This window comes from Oryx dammah, unplaced genomic scaffold (assembly GCF_014754425.2).
Source record: "Oryx dammah isolate SB20612 unplaced genomic scaffold, SCBI_Odam_1.1 HiC_scaffold_11, whole genome shotgun sequence".
Classification (NCBI taxonomy): domain Eukaryota; kingdom Metazoa; phylum Chordata; class Mammalia; order Artiodactyla; family Bovidae; genus Oryx; species Oryx dammah.
This window is the reverse complement of record NW_024070195.1, coordinates 11,058,796-11,076,410: the sequence shown is the minus strand read 5'-3', so window position 1 is coordinate 11,076,410 and position 17,615 is coordinate 11,058,796.

The following is a 17,615-nucleotide window of genomic DNA, read 5'->3' as shown; positions in this document are numbered from 1 at the left end:
TGCCTCTTACATAAGTGGGTCAGGCTTTCCTATGTGCTGCCATTTTTAGGTTGTACTCAAAGAGTAAACAGTTGGGGAAACTATATCTTCCTTGGATTTGCCATGGAAACTGGTACTCTCCAAATGTCCACTGAAACTCAGACGACGTGGGTGTAAAGGCTGCATTGTGGCAGAAGAATCCTGGAACTCTGGTGGGGGAATCTGTATTTTTCTCAAACAAATACCAATTTGTAACAGACTTCCTTCCCTCCTTTAGTTGGCTGACTTTCCTGAGTTAGCTGAAGCCTGTGACCCTAACATAAACAACTGGTCCAGGCCACTTTAATTTAGAATAGTAGCTTTAATTTACTTGCAAATGCTACATTAAAGCCTAAAGGATGTTAGTGGCATATTGCAATAAATTCTTAAAAACTGGTTGCTTGTGCTTGGGGATTCTCAGTGACTCCATAAACAGAAACTGGTGGCCCCTTCTCTCTGGGACAGGCCAATGTGACACAGCAGTTACCCAGTCAGAGCCACAGCTAGGGCTTGTTGCAGGAGTGCTGTGTGTTTTCTGAGACGTGCCTGCAGTGATATTTCCCTCTCTCACCCCGTTGCATGCTCAGTGCCCCCCTACGGAGCAGCGAGAAACAGAATCTTTAGTCCACTCCTTGCTGGGGCCCTAATGGCTGGTGGCATTCAAAGTTTGCCTCTGTTTCCCTTGTACCTGGTGAGTACAAGCCCCCTCTTTGAGCACAACCTTAGCAGTGTAGCAGAATGTGAACCTATTTCTAGCTTCACCTGTAAATGAGAAAATGAGTCTTTTTTTAAGAAAAAAAAAATCTATTTACTTATGTATTTGACTGTGCTGGATCTTAGCTGCGGCTCACAGGGTCCTCCGTCTTCACTGAAGCATGCGGGATCTTCAGTTCTGGCATGTGGGATCCAGCTCTCTGACCAGGGATTGAACCCGTGCCCCTGCATTGGGAGTGCAGTGTGTTAGCCACTGGATCACCAGGGAAATCCCTGAAAATGAGCCTTTTATTAACAAAAGTTTGGTGTGTTTTGGCACAAACCTCTGGTTTCATGTTAGAATCAATCTCATTTTTCCTCCTACCCTATCAGCTCAGGCTAGTGCCTTTCCAACAAAAAATTGTTATACTCCAATCATGGAGAAGGAAATGGCAACCCACTCCAGTATTCTTGCCTGGAAAACCCAAGGACAGAGGAGCCTGGCGGGCTACAGTCCGTGGGGTTGCAAAGAGTCGGACACGACTAAGCAACTAAGCAACAACAAAAAATACTTAATCAACTTGATGTTCATCTAGGAGCAGCAATAAGGCAGAAATTAGCATGAATTTTTTTGCTTCTTTAGGAAGAACGAGCACTGATTACGGACCCAATAGGAGTTTTCTCTCATTGGATTTCCTTAAGATTTCCAAAGGAGTCAACAAAGTTCTTCCATCATTGCTGTTGCCACCCATAACCAGTAATTCCCAGTCTGCTGAAGGAAATGAATGCTTACAGATGCTGGAATAAACAGTGGCTGGAATGAGGAGGAAGCTCCTTGTCAGTGATTATATCATCGATCTCTGTTTTCAATTTGCCAGCGATGAACTCAGTCCCTGTTGGGGAAGACTGAGGCATGTACCATCTGCTATGGCAATTCACAAAACCTCTAGTTTGGGACACTCCCAGCATCCACCGGTTGAAATAGGATCACAGTGTCATCAGATTCAGAGACCCAGGGCCACGAACACAGGGAAATACTGAACACCAGAAAGATGCTAACCCCTAGGTAACATATTTGATGGTTTCAAATTGTGGTGCTGGGGAAGACTCTTGACAGTCCCTTGGACAGCAAGGAGATCAAACCAGTCAATCCTAAAGGAAATCAACCCTGAAAGGACTGTTGGTGAAGCTGAAGCTCCAATACTTTAGCCATCTGATGTGAAGAGCCAACTCATTGGAAAAGCCTCTGATACTGGGAAAGATTGAAAGTGAAAGGAGAAGGGGACGGAAGGATGAGATGCTTAGACAGTAACACCAACTCAATGGTCATGAATCTGAACAAACTCCAAGAAATAGTGGAGGACAGAGGAACCAGGCATGCTGCAGTCCTTGGGATCACAGAGTTGGAGATGACTTAGTGACCGAACAACAACATAGGTAACTAATCTACCATGCGTTTCTCAGACATCTATAGCAGAACATCTGTGGGGGTAAAGGCCAGACCGTCTAGTCTGTTATTTTCCTTTACAACACAAAATAAAAATAGAAGAGACCACACACTGTGTGTCTATGATCTGTATACTTGTACCACAACAAGTTTTGACTGTAGATACTATTTGGCATTTTAGGCCTGCCAAAAGAAGACATTCTTCCACCCTTCCCTGCACTATAATAGAAAATATCATCATGATGAAAACAAATGAATGGAAAAAATTCGTCCTTATACATCACATGTTTGCTTAAAACCAATGAGGAAATAAGATATCACCTAGAACTTACCTTGGAATGTTTTGCCCTCGTTGCCTACTGTTTAACTCCCTAACCGTAGTGAAATATCTGACTCAGAAATTTCTCAGTGCCTAGATTTTTAAATGCTTATTTTAAAAATCTTTATACTTTTTCTACATGTTAAATTTTAATCAGTCTTACTTTAGGATAAAGCTGTACATTTCAATAATATGTTAGATTAAAAGAAGGAGCAGTTCAGTTTTGACAAAACAGCATCAAGTCTCCTAACTTAGAAGGATGTTTATAAAAGGCAAGATAGTCTGTGCTTTTAAAGCATGCGTGCTAAGTCATTTCAGTCATGTTCAACTCTTTGCAACCCCATGGACTGTAGCCCATCAAGCGCCTCTGTCCATGGATTTCCCAGGCAAGAATACTGGAGTGGGTTGCCATTTCCTCCTTCAGGGTATCTTCCTGACCCAGGGATCGAACCTGCATCTCCTGCGTTGCAGGCAATTTCTTTACCACTGAGTGTAGCTGCAGGAAATGAATATTCCCTGCCATACAGCAAGGGAGTAACCACATTCAGCTTGCTCCCTTTCTTCCATGGGAGCAGCCATATTGCTTTGTTACTTAAAGACTGCAGAGCAGGGTTTGGGTTGTCAAGTCTGTGTTGGCATGTATTCCTACCCCAAGGCTACAGCCACAGTGCTTGCTCCATGCCTGGCTCTTTCTGAGGGTTCTATGTGTTATTTAAGACAACAACCCTGTGAGGCTGCCCGGATGTCACAGAACAGGAAACTGGGGTTCAGATTTAGTAACTTAGTAACCTGGTCACAGAGCTCATAGATGAGAAGCTGGGACAGGGACTGTGACTCAGCTCTTCCGAAGAAGACTGCCATCACCTTAGCAATCCTACTGGAATATTTGACGGCGTGTTACATAGAGACACAAGGAGGTGGTTTCTGAGGGTAGCAGGTGGCAATGTTTTCCTTGCATGTCTGAAATTTAACCCAATGACCCTTAAAAACATTTTCTTTGACTTCATTTTTTAGGGTATTGCAGAGAAAATGAAAAGGTAATAAAGGAAACTAGTTGTTAAATTCAGTAAAAGAAAAAAAAAGGAATAAAAAGGAGACAGCAGTGGTGATATTTTTGCATATCTTTTTTCTGGTGACATTTTAAATGACACATTACATTTTCTGTGAAATGTAAATGATTTAGCTGGAGCACTTAAAACTAATGAGCCAAGAGGCTCCCTTGTCAGTGAATGCATGTAAAACAAGTAAGTCTAAAACTACATTGACAATTTTGGGGGGCTCTGTGCTTTTGCTGTAGTGAAATGGTCTGGTACCTCTCATGGAACTCCTAGTTTGGCCTTAAAGAGCCATCAACTTGACCCATGCTAAAACACAGGATTTTGACCCTTGCAGGATGGCCAGTGAAGCCAAGAGGTAGAAGCCATGTGTATAGATATACAGATTGTACACCTATGGGCTTGTCTAAGAAGCAGCCAGCCCTGAACAGTGAGAAGCAGAACAGTGTGTCTCTGAGTGGCCCTGCACATGCTGGGAGACCCCCTGCATATTTAATCAGGCATGGATGTGCATAAGTAGATCCTGGACTCTCTAGGCAAGAACACTGGAGTGGGTTGCCATTTCCTTCTCCAATGCATGAAAGTGAAAAGTGAAAGGGAAGTTGCTCAGACATGTCCGACTCCTAGCGACCCCATGGACTGCAGCCCACCAGGCTCCTCCATCCATGGGATTCTCCAGGCAAGAGTACCAGAGTGGGTTGCCAGTGCCTTCTCCGAGATCCTCCATGTAGGGAAGAGCAAACCACAGCTGTAAGCAAGACTTGTGCACCCACCACTGGTATCAGCTTGCTGATTTTCCTGTTCATGCTAATAGCCCTGAGATCATGCCTTCTGCCTTCTTACCCAGTCCTTCAAAGTTTGGTTGTGGTCTTTGTTGAGTCACTTTGCCTCTTATCTGAAGCTGCCACAGGGCTGTGGAAGATCCTCTAGGACTTTTCTGAGGTCTTAAATGATCTTCAAAATTTGTATAAATCAGCCTCATCTTTTTTTCCCTACAGGAATAATGAAAAAAGCCTTAACAAAATTATTTCTCATCTATTTCAAAATCAGTAGCTGATGTGCAGGACATTCTAGCTCCAGTTGGTACGGACCTCACAGATTACTGAGAAATGTTCTAAGCACGTATTACAAATTGAGGAGGGTTTGTTAACCCCTTAATGGTAGCATGTGTGTCAGTTTATCTTCTCAACTGAAATTAAATAAGCTTATTTATACCAAGGCCAGATAGTCCATTTTTTTTTAGTATTTTGGAATACTAGCCTCATCTAGATGGTAAATTGGATGTGGTTGGGGCTTATCATTCAAGTGTCTCTGAAAGTGGCATAGAAACAGCTCACAATGACATGCTTGTGTCTTTGAGGATGGTCAAAATAATTTCACAGGTCTCAGTTCACTGGGGCCAAGACAATCTTTCCCCAGAATCTTTGTAGTCATATCTCCTGGCTGGTTGGTGGACTTCCCAGGTGGCTCAGTGGTAAGGAATCTGACTGCCAAAGCAGGAGACGCAGGTTCAGTTCCTGGCTCAGGAAGATCCCCTGGAGGAGGAGATTGGAACCTGCTCCAGTATTCTTGCCTGGAAAATTCCATGGACAGAAGAGCCTTGCAGATTAGTTGGGCTAGTCCATAGGGTTAGCAAAGAGTTGGAGAAGACTGCGCATACACGCACTCCTGGCCCATAAGACTATGTTGCTGAGAGTCCATTGTCGGCCTGGCAGTCCACACTTTTGCATAGAAAATACTTGAAATAGAAGTGATGCTGATGATAATAGCGTGCGCCCACCCGTGCGCCCACCCGGTGTTGGAAGGCAACAGCTGAAAGAGAATCGAAACCTTCTGGGCTGAGCTCCAGAGTTCTTTGAAAGGTAGCCCTCTTGGTCAGCATATATGAAAGGGCCTCAGGCTGCTAGCAGCCGGTTTTGTTGCAACTGATGATATCTGCTAATAGAGATTTAGGTGGAAGGCTGACTACTTCTCTTGTGACACCAAGGTAAGGTGCCTAAACCTATTTACAGTTGTTTTGTCAATAGTACCTTAAATTTAAGAGGGGGGGTGATCACCTACCCCTCCCCTAGATTCAAGTTAAGCACATGACCTGTTCTTCTGTCAACCCTGCAGCTCCCACTCAAGTTGGTAAGTCCTTAAGACAAATAAGGGTCATTCTCCTTCTAACTCTACCCCTTAGATTTAATGCGATCACAAGAAATGTCATTTTAAAGATCTTGGAAATTGATGAAGTCTTTCAGTCTTTTATGTTTTAGGACCATACGACATTATATTTGACTGAACAGATTCTTTGTATGGCTTTGTCTGACTTTAAAATTACAACTTATAATGTCATTCTACTAATAATTCCCTTGAGTCAGAAACATCCTCTAACTCAGGGGTCCCCAACCTCTTGGATCTAGTGCCTGGTGATCTGAGGTGGAGCTGACATAATAATAATAGAAATAAAGTGCACAATAAATGTAATGTGCTTGAATTATCCTGAGAACATCCCCACCACCCTGCTCCATGAAAAAATTGTCTTTCCAGAGACCAGTTCCTGGTGTCCAAAAGGTTGGGGACCATTGCATCTGAAGTGTTTACATTTACAAGTTCTTCTTTCTTTCACTGATGCAGTAAGAAATACCAATATGATTAAACACTGCTCAATAGGAATATTGACTTCCCTGGTGGCTCAGATGGTAAAGAAACCACCTGCAAGGCAGGAGACTGGGTTTGACCCCTGGGTTGGGAAGATCCCCTGGAGGAGGGCATGGCAACCCACTTCATGGGTTGAATCCACTCCATGGAGAATCCTATGGACAGAGGAGCCTGGTGGGCTACAGTCCATGGGGTCGCAAAGAGTCAAACACGACTGAGTGACTAAGCATGATGATGAATAGGAATATTAGTTTGAGCAATATGAATCTGTTAAGGTCACAGACGATAATTTCACACGGTTTAATCAAATTCACTTATTCTACAAGGTGAAAAAAAATTTTTTAATTATATGGTTAAGGTCAGTTTTTTCCCAGCCTCAGAATACATATAAAGGTGTCTACCTTTGCCTGAAGGCTATGGTTTTTCCAGTAGTCATATATGGATGTGAGAGTGGGACTGTGAAGAAGGCTGAGCGCCGAAGAATTGATGCGTTTGAACTGTGGTGTTGGAGAAGACTCTTGAGAGTCCCTTGGACTGCAGGGAGATCCAACCAGTCCATTCTGAAGGAGATCAGCCCTGGGATTTCTTTGGAAGGAATGATGTTAAAGCTGAAGCTCCAGTACTTTGGCCACCTCATGCGAAGAGTTGACTCACTGGAAAGGACTCTGATGCTGGGAGGGATTGGGAGCAGGAGGAGAAGGGGACGACCGAGGATGAGATGGCTGGATGGCATCACTGACTCGATGGACATGAATCTGAGTGAAATCCGGGAGTCGGTGATGGACAGGGAGGCCTGGCGTGCTGCGATTCATGGGGTCGCAAAGAGTCAGACACGACTGAGCGACTGAACTGAACTGAACTGAACATTTGCCTGAAAGCAAAGGAAATGCAAGTTTGTTTTCTAGGGCCATCCACACCCAGAACCTTTAGATCCAAGGTCAAATTGTGAAATGGACAAAAATGATCCTTCCTGATGGCCATGGTCCCTTAAAGTCCAGCACTCCTCTGACCTTGCGTTGAGCACCCAACCTCACTTCGCCTGGACACACAGACCTTTGGCCTACCTTGGGCTGGTGTTATCGATATCCGCTAGACAGCACTGTGGGTGATTTTCCATTCACATCAGCTGCTTCTCACATCTGCCCTGGTGAGGGACTTTGCTCTGTGTTCATGAAATTGATTGCGACACAAATTCAGAAAATCCTGGAAGGAAAACTTTATTTCTATTGAACAAAGTTCTGGTTCCATGTTCTAGTCAGCTGTATAAAGTGAACAATTCCTATACTAATCTGGACAATTGCTTCTGTTTGCCCAACGTATCTGGCCAGAGTTCATCTAGTGCCTGTGAATTGCCTCACCGTGGAAGCCTCTGCCTGAGCATATAGCCACAGAAGTCAGTTAAAATGGCCACAGAAGGTTCTGCTAAGTCCATACAGGCCTCTGTATGGCGGGTCGTTGCTCCCTCTTCCGGTTCCTACTCCTGGGCCGCGGTCCCTCAAAAGGCTCTGGTAGGGCCCCCGAAGGCTGCCTCGCCCGATCAGTCGTGGCTACTATGTTTCTGTTCATGACATTGCTGCCATGGCTGCAGGTGATCTTGGATCCTAGTGACCAAGCCAGCAGGCCCAGAACTGGCCTCTGCCTATTCCCAGGGTGCCAAGATCTGATATGGTTACAAAGTTGTGACATCTCTGTCACACTACTGTCACTCAGATTACTTCAGTAGTGTCTTGCTCCTCAGTCCATGTTGCAAATGTAGAAAGAAACTCAGGGTAGGGAATATAGTATAGTAAGTATTTCAGAAACAACAACGACACAACGAGAACAGCAGTCACCCTCCTCTTCCCCCATCATAAAGGGACTGAACAGTTTCCAAAATCAATGGACCTAGTTTATTCATGAGAACTACACTCCCCCTCCCCCAACACGCAGAGTTGGTTTCGTTTCTTTAGTTTAGAGAAGAATTTTAAATAAAGGAAAACTTTATTGTAATAGTCTACACTTGCCCCTGGAACTTTCCATTTCTTATTTTAGAAAATTTGCCATTTCCAAAAATAAGTGCAACGGAGACTAACATTAATTTCCTAATCACTTTCCATTTAAGGTAATTTTGAGCTCTCTTTCAGCAACAAGTTATTATGTATAATAAGAAGACACATTGTTTATAATGTATTTTCCACTGAAAAGCTCAAAACAGTGTACAGACATGATCTCATTTGGTTTTGTAACAGTCTACAAGATAAGACTGAAACAGACTCTATTTTCTTTTGAGATATTTAGGTAACAGATAATGAAGTAATCAAATTGACACCCCCACACCAAATCACTCTATTGCTTACATATTGGAAACAAGAATCTTCATTTTGACTCCAAACTTCTTAGTTTACATTGGCTAACCAAATTTGCAAGTGGCTGAACATCAAACTACCGCGGCAGCCAACTTAAATTACAATAATTCAGTGTAAATAAAGGGGCCATGAGTAATATGTGTGCGGCAGCAAGCATTTGTACTCAGTTTGAAAACATCGCCATATTATGTTGAGTACAGGATATATAGAAAGGCTACACTGACATTACAAATTAATTCTTTATCACGTAAGAAGGAGGTCTAGGAGCCACTGCCATGCGGGTTGACCCTCTCTTCCTTTGAATCTAATAATGGCTTTGTGTTTTGCTAAGTACTTTCTGAGCATCCACTACAGACTATGGGGCTTCCCTGGTGGCTCAGCAGTAAAGAATCTGCCTGCCGTGCAGAAGACGCAGGAGACTCAGGTTCAGTCTTGTGGTTGGGAAGATCCCCTGGAGAAGGAAATGACAATCCACTCCAGTATACTTGCCTGAAAAATCCCATAGACAGAGGACCCTCGTGGGCTACAGTCTGTGGGGCCGCAAAAAGTTAGCCACGACTGAGCACTCACCATCAGAGGTCTGCTACAGACCGTAGTCCTATCTTGGGCTGCACCTGAATAGTGCTGATGCTAGGCATCACGGTCGTACAACAGAAGTGAGGACTCCCTCTGAGTCACGGGAGTGTTCAAAGGGCTTCTCCACCTGCATATGCAGCCCCTGTCTGGGTATAGATAAAGCTCTGAATGTAGCTGACCTGCAGTGTTCATTGGACCCTATGATAGTAGAGCCTGGTGGGGATAGGCACCGAATCTGATAGGCTGTCTGGGTTCAGATTCCAGCTCCACTGCCTCCCAGATATAGGGCTTTGAGCAAGTTAATTCCAGGTTTCTCGTCTGCAAAATGGGGAGAGTAATACCTACCTGAGAGGATGAATGTGAGTTATTAAGTACAAAGCAGTTAGAATGACACCCTATACAGAGTAAGTGCTGTGTGTGTGTTAGCCATACTCTTGTGATTGTTATTATTACCACTACTATTTATCGTTTGGGACAAAGGGCAGTTTCACTAGCAAGTGAGTTAGTCTCTCAGATGACACAATGCAAGGATGGTCTGGAGTGAACAGGTTGAGAGAGACCAGGCAAGGTTGCAAAGCAGACAGTAAAGGTATGTGGCAAACGGGGTGATGAAAATAGCAGAGGAGTGTTCCGAGTTCCCCAAGGCAAAGAAAGTGAAGGACAAGTTCTTCAAAACAGAGAAGATTTCAGCCAAAGCTGACTGGGGCTTCTACGTGAGAGGATCCTGGTTTAAAAAAGTAAAAGGCACATATATAGATAGATGGGCTTTAAAGGTGTTTGGGTGGTAAAGAACCCGCCTGCCAATGCAAGAGACGCAGAAGACTCGGGTCCAATCCCTGGGTTGGGAATATCCCCTGAAGGAGTACATGGCAACCCACCCCAGTATTCTTATTGGGAGAATCTCATGGACAGAGGAGCCTGACGGGCTACAGTCCATGGGGTCACAGAGTCGGACACGACTGAAGCGCGCGCGTGCACACACACACACTCACAGTGTAGATAGTAGTGTTTTGCAGTAAGAAGTCCTTCAAATAGCTGAATTACCTTAGATAAGTCATTAAAAGTGCTGTTTATTTTTCCTTATGGGCACAGTGGAAGGTTTCTATATACTTGAAGCATTACAGCTGATAAGCGAAGCTTGGAGATAATTCACGTAAAAAACACTTAATACAATTTGAGGCATGCATGAATACATATATTTGTCTATACTCAGATTTGAGGAGAAACAACCTTCTGGAGGATTCTATGTCTACTTTATGTTTCATTTTAGCATACCTATGTGAAACAACTACACGTTGTAAGACAGTAGCCATGCAAAGATGACACCGCCAGAGTCCATACTTTAAGGAATTCACAGTCAAGAGAGATAGAGAAAGGGCATCTGTCAAACAAAAAGCTCACTTCTGTTTAATTCTCCTTGAGGCAAGGTGTGGAGGACTGGTTGGAACGGAAGGAATAGGATATAGATAAGCCCTATCAAGTTAGCACTTGACTGTGCACCTTAGGTAAATAAATACTCTGATTTGACTCAGTCCATCAACTCGGCTCACAACAAACTATGGAAAATTCTTAAAGAGATGGGAATACCAGAACACCTTACCTGCCTCCTAAGAAATCTGTATGCTGGTCAGGAAGCAACAGTTGGAACTGGACATGGAACAACAGACTGGTTCCAAATTGGGAAAGGAGTACATCAAGGCTGTGTATTCTCACCCTGCTTATTTAACTTATATGCAGAGTAAGTACATCATGTGAAATGCTGGGCTGGATGAAGCACAAGCCAGAATCAAGATTGCCAGGAAAAATATCAATAACCTGAGATATGCAGATGACACTACCCTTATGGCAGAAAGTGAAGAAGAACTAAAGAGCCTCTTGATGAAAGTGAAAGAAGAGAGTGAAAAAGCTGGCTTAAAGCTCAACATTCAGAAAACTAAGATCATGGCATCCGGTCCCATCACTTCATGGCAAATAGATGTGGAAACAATGGAAACAGTGACAGACTTTATTTTGGGGGGCTCCAAAATCACTGCAGGTGGTGACTGCAGCCATGAAATTAAAAGATGCTTGCTCCTTGGGAGAAAAGTTATGACCAACATAGACAGCATATTAAAAAGCAGAGACATTACTTTGTCAACAAAGGTCCATCTAGTCAAAGCTATGGTTTTTCTAGTAGTCATGTATGGATGTAAAAGTTGGACTATAAAGAAAGCTGAGCACCAAAGAATTGATGCTTTTGAACTGTGGTGATGGAGGAGACTCTTGAGAGTCCCTTGGACTGCAAGGAGATCCAACCAGTCCATCCTAAAGGAGATCAGTCCTGAATATTCACTGGAAGGACTGATGCGGAAGCTGAAACTCCAATACTTTGGCCACCTGATGTGAAGAACTGACTCCTTGGAAAAGACCCTGATGCTGGGAAAGGTTGAAGGCAGGAGGAGAAGGGGATGACACAGGATGAGATGGTTGGATGGCATCACTGAGTCAATGGACTTGAGTTTGAGCAAGCTCCGGGAGTTGGCGATGGAGCCTGGCATGCTGCAGTCCATAGGGTCGCAAAGAGTCAGACATGACTGAAGGACTAAACTGAACTGAACTGATCAACTTGGCGATCACTGGGCTTATCACTGACTATGTTTTAGAGTGGGGAAACTGGCAGTTCCGAAAGGGTAGCTCTATTGGCCTTGATCAGGTAGCTAGCAATAGGCAAACCATTTCAACTCCTTTCTGTTCCACCCAGAGCCCTTTGGCATCCTCCCCTCTGTCCCCCCACTGCCATATCAATGCTTCCAGGATATAATCCTTCCCAGCCATGCCAGGTCATCTGGATAGCCTAGATTCAATACACTTGCACTAACAAAACCATAAAACCATCACCTGACCAGTAATTCAGAAAATGTTTTGGGGTGGGAGTAAGGAAAAGATGGGGCTTCCCAGGTAGCTCAGTGATAAAGAATCTGCCTGTCAAGGCAGGAGCCAGAAGAGATGTGGGTTTGATCCCTGGGTTGAGAAAATTCTCTGGAGTAGGGAATGGCAATCCACTCCAGTATTCTTGCCAGGATAATCCCATGGACAGAGGAGCCTAGAGGGTTACAGCCCATGGGGTGGCGAAGAGTTGGACATGGCTGAGCATACACGCAAGCAAGGAAAGACAATCAAAGACTGGGGATTGACAATTGTGTCCCAGTGAACATTCATTTGTACTGAATGGTTTTCATAAACACATGTGAGCAAATAGGTAAAACCCAGCCACCTATTTTGGTAATATAAAATTCTTGGTCAAAAAGTAGATAGGATGTTTTGAGTATGCAAATGTCAAGGTGATGCCTTAATATTTTTGTCTTTGATACTCAGAAATAATCCTTGAAGTAAATACAATATCACATTTTTAAATAGGAGGAGGTGAAATCAATGAATTAAAACAGAAAAAGAGAATTTCTGTTTTCTGGATCAGGCATACTCTCAATACCAGGATGGTACAATGTCCTTCTTAACCCTCCTCTCAACTGCTAGCTCTAGTTTCTAAGTTACATTCATTTGCTTCTTGGTTTTATTGCATGCACACATATGTGTGTGTTATCAGTCATGTCCAACTCTTTGCGGCCCCATGGACTGCAGCCCACCAGGCTCCTCTGTCCATGGAATTCTACAAGCAAGAATACTGGAGTGGGTTGCCATTTCCTCCTCCAAGGGATCTTTCTGACCCAGGGATCAAAGCTATATCTCCTTCACTGGCAGGTGTTTGTTTTTTATCCCTTGTGTCACTTGGGAAGTAAGCACCAAGCAATTAAGAAAGTCAACCATCCTAGCATAGCCTGCTGCTTGCAGCTCAGTCATGTCCGACTCTTTGTGACTCTATGTACTGTGCCCACCAGGCTCCTCTGTCCATGGGATTATTCAGGCAAGAATACTGGAGTGGGTTGCCATTTCCTCCTCCAATATAGCCTGAATTGTAGGTAAAGAGATTTAATTAAAAAAAAGGAATTTACTTTTTTTAGAATAGATATTTATTTATAATAAAAATTATAAGCATACAAAGTCAGGTCATAAAGGAGGTACAGAAGAAAGGGAGCCTACATCTATGCAAAATTTGAATTTGTGTCTACATAGCACTAAAATCACATAAGCTAAGTGAAATCGGTAATTTGATAATGATCACTATACTGTTAATTGATGTATTGGGTTATTAAGGTAGATTATTCAGGTAAGAAATCCCTTCCAGAGTTAGAATAATTTTGACTGGCTCTCTTCATTGACTCAAGAAACTGATTAATCAACCAGACCTTTATTTCACATGGGGTTGTTGAAACATAAATTTAAACTCTTCAAAGGCATGCCTTCCAGTCTCCATCCTTGTTGGTAGAATAGGCCTGCTGTAAAGCTGTTTTCTGATGCGACATCCAGTCTGGGAGGAATTGAGAAGAGGTACTTCTATCCGCAGCACACCATTGCTGTGCTGCCTGAAACAAAGGAGCAAGAGAAGGCCACTATTGACTCAGATTTCTCTAACCCCCCTTCTTCCTAGGAGTGCAAACCAATGTCTGTTAATTAAACTAGAGATTATCCCAGTATTTAAGCCATGCTTTTAGAGTACTACAAGGCACGTTCAGCTTTTAAAATACCCAGCAACCAGAACAGTGGCAGACACACAGTTGGCATTGGGTAAATAGTTACTGAACAAACAGTTAAATGAATGAATGAATGTACAAATATTTAAACCCAGTTTTAAATATTTCATTAGAAACACCTTATATGCTGTGCTAAATCACTACAGTCGTGTCTGATTCTTTACAACACTATGGACTGTAGACCTCAAGGTTCCTCTGTCCACGGGACTTTCTGGGCAAGAATACTGGAGTGGGTTGCTGTTTCCTCCTCAAACACCTTAGAATATTTTACTTTCTAGAACTTTTGCACAAAATGAGTCCATTATATCTGCTATCTTTTGGTTCAGATGGTAAAGAATCTGCCTGTAATGCAACAGGTCCAGGTTCAATCCCTGGGTTGGGAAGATCTGCTGGAGGAGGGAATGGCTACCCACTCCAGTATTCTTGCCTGGAGAAATTCCATGAGGTTGCAAAGTCAGACACAACTGAGCAACCAACACTTTTACTTTTTTTCAAAAATACAATACACAGAAAATAAATATAACCATTCTTTTCATTTTTTAAAACTTTCTACAATGAAGTGAAGTGACTGATCAGAGTAAATCCAGAGTAAACAGTCCAAAATAGAATCTGTCTCTTAGGTCAGTGTTTCACAATCCACTTCTCCATGGCTTATTAATTTTCAGTTTGCTAAACAAGCAATATAAAAGCCTAAAGAAAAGGCAGAAAGAAAATGCAGGATTTATTTGACCTATCTCTGTGTTCTCTACTGCAGGAATATCATTGATTCTTGATTAGCTGAGTTTAATTAGGCAATAAATAAATAAATCAGGTAATAGTATTTTCATTGTAGTCATCTAATGAAGCTCTTCATCAGTATTTGACCAGAGCCGATAATTGTTAAATTGACTTCTTTGTGCCTCATCTCCCAACTCCTAGGGTAATGGGGCAGGAAAAAAGAGAAATGGAGAAGAAAAGCAAAAACCCAAATAATCTACACACTAGATAATCATCCCATTAATATTAATAATAGAGGGTCTCTGGGGTTGGTCATAAGAACCTCTCCATGATAGGCTGAAAAGTGGTCCCTAGAAGATATCCATGTCTTAATCAATGGGACCTGTGAACATTATCCTATATGGAAAAAACGTTTTGCAAATGTGATTAAATTAAGCATTTCTAGATTGGGAGACTATCCTGGATTATCCAGATAAGCCCTAAATGCAGTCACACATAACCTTATAAGAGGGAGACAGAAGGAGTTTTAACACACAGAGGAGAAGGTGATATGAAGACAAAGCAGAGAGATTTGAAGATGTTGACCCTGAGGACTGGAGTGAGGCAGCCACAAGCCAAAGAATGTCAGAGCCACTAAAACTGAAAGAGGCCAGGAAGTCATCTTAGAACCTAGAGCCTCTGGGAGGAACGAGAGCCCTGTTGATCCTTGATTCTAGCCCAGCAATACTAGTCTCAGACTTCTGGCTTCCAAAGCATGAGAGAATACAGTTCTATTTTTACAGGCCACCAAGTTTGTGGTAATTTCCTATAGCAGCCCTAGGAAGCTCATAGAGCCTCTATTTACTGTTCTAGTCAGCTTCCTAACCTCTTCCCCAGATCCCAAACATTTTTAAAGATATGGCTAGAATCCCATCTCCTCTTGGAACCCTTTCTAGGCATTCATAGTCCTAATCGATCTCTCCAACTTATACACATTTTATATCTGTATTTTGCATTTACCCCTACTTGCCTGATAGGGTGTGAATGTCCAACAAGTGTCCATCCGCAGACTGTGAATTCCTGAGGACCAGGCTGGTGGACTGTGGGCTCTGCCCTTGAGCCCTCTCTCCATCTTAGATCTCATCACCCTCACCCCCTACCCCGGCATCCAACAAAGTGATCTTTTCCCTAGAAGGTTATCAGTAATTGTTGAATTAAATCTAATGGAAGGCTCTAGTCATTCTGAGGCGGAGAGATAACTGAGATGAAGTTATCCCAGGAGGTTTTTGGAGGAGACAGACCTTAATCTGGCCACCCCAGGAGAGGCGAGTTTGTTTTTCTGAACACCCCCCTCCTCAATAACACTTTGCAAACAAGGTAGCCCTCTGGGCTCCTGGAAATGGTAGAGGAGTTCCCGATAAGCTTCCATACTCACAGGGAGCTCTTCACCCTTGTAAACAAGTTCTTTCCATGCATGGAAAAAAAAAATCTCTTATTAACTTGAACTTCAGCAATCCAAATTTTGAAATAGTGATAATACCCAACATTTGAATAGTGCTTTTGTGTATAAAGAGCAATTTCACAAACCTATTTCATCCTAACACAATCTCTGGAGGTATGGATCAGTCCCAAACGGATGAGCATATAGAGTCAGAGAGGGTTCATAATATGTTTCCCACCCAGATCTTTTAATTTTTCCCTCTACTAAATCACACTTGGCTGAAGGGCACCATCAAAGCAGAGTCAAAGATTGTTTAGCCGCAGATCCCTCTTATGCATAGATTGCCTCTGAACCAGGGATCCCCAAGTTTCAGGATCTGATGCCTGATGATCTGAGATGGAGCTGATGTAGTAAAAGTAGAAATAAAATACACTCTAAATGTAATGTGCTTGAATGACTCTGGAACCATCCCTGCCCCATCTGTGGGAAAATTGTCTTCCATGAAACTGGTGCCTGGTGCCACAGAGGTTGAGGACCCCTGCTCTAAGCCTTGACTATAAAGTGGTAAGGTTAAAATCATGCTGTGTTAAGCAAATTAACAGTGTACACTAGTCAAATTACTTAAGTAAATAAACCTGAGAAGTTTGCTCCTACACAGGCAGGATGGTTGTGAAATAAACCAGGGGTATTGAAGAATACTAATTAGTCAATGAACTGTGATAATTGCACTTCATCCTTGTTTATTTGCTAAAGCAAGTCCTCAAAGAACCTTTATCAGACACCATTTGATTAACCTAACATGAGTTTACATGTGCTTGAAAGCAAATAAAATTCTATTTCTTTTAAGTGGAGTCAATAACTCAAACTTTTTATTGATTTAGTTTGCTTTCTCATCTAGTTAAGTTTAAAAACTGAGACACTGGATTATGTTTTTTTGTTAGAGTTTGCTCTGAAACAGCAGCATATTGGTACCTTACTTTATCAGGAAAAGTCTAAATCCTCAGGTTTCATAGAAACCTCTCTGCTCCAATAATCTGAACTGTATAATCACTTTCCTTGTCTAAAGAAAATTCAAGGGCCAAAAAACATCACATGCCATGAATTATAAAAGAACGAAATCTTGGTTTTATAAGATTTCAGGACAAAGCAAAGAAGGGCATAGAGTATTGTAAAAGCTGAAATAAAAGCTTTGCTTATGTGAAAGAGGTTTTTTTTTAACGAAGGAAGAGATTTTGTTTTTTTAGAAATCTGTCTTTTCTGGAAGTTTTGTGAAGCATAAAAATGAAACATAATTCATTGTGTGAATTCACAAAAGGTAGGTGAGCAGAAATGATAGCTCTTCTAGCCTTTGGTTCTCTGGTGTATAGCAGCCCCTCCCTGACCACAGATTGCTCTGCCAGCATTACAACAGGGCAATGATTAAAATCCAGTTTTCTTTAAAGACTTCATTTCTATGGTGAGCATTAAGCTTTGCACACTTTGCACGCTGGGATAACTTTTGCTTTCTTGGAAAGAGACATAAATGTACTCATCTTGCTTTGGGAAATGGTGAAGCCAGGTCTTAATTGTTATCATTTCTGTGGAAGGAAATACTCTTGCTTCTCCTTTTACATAAGAGATGAAGGAGAAAATGGAAAAAAAAATCTCCTTAGCAATTACTTGGAGTTTGCCCTTGCAGTTTGCAAAAGTTTTTCCAATCAGAGTAACGGGCTTTGCATGAGCAAAGGTGCAAACTGTGGTCATTCTGAGTAAGT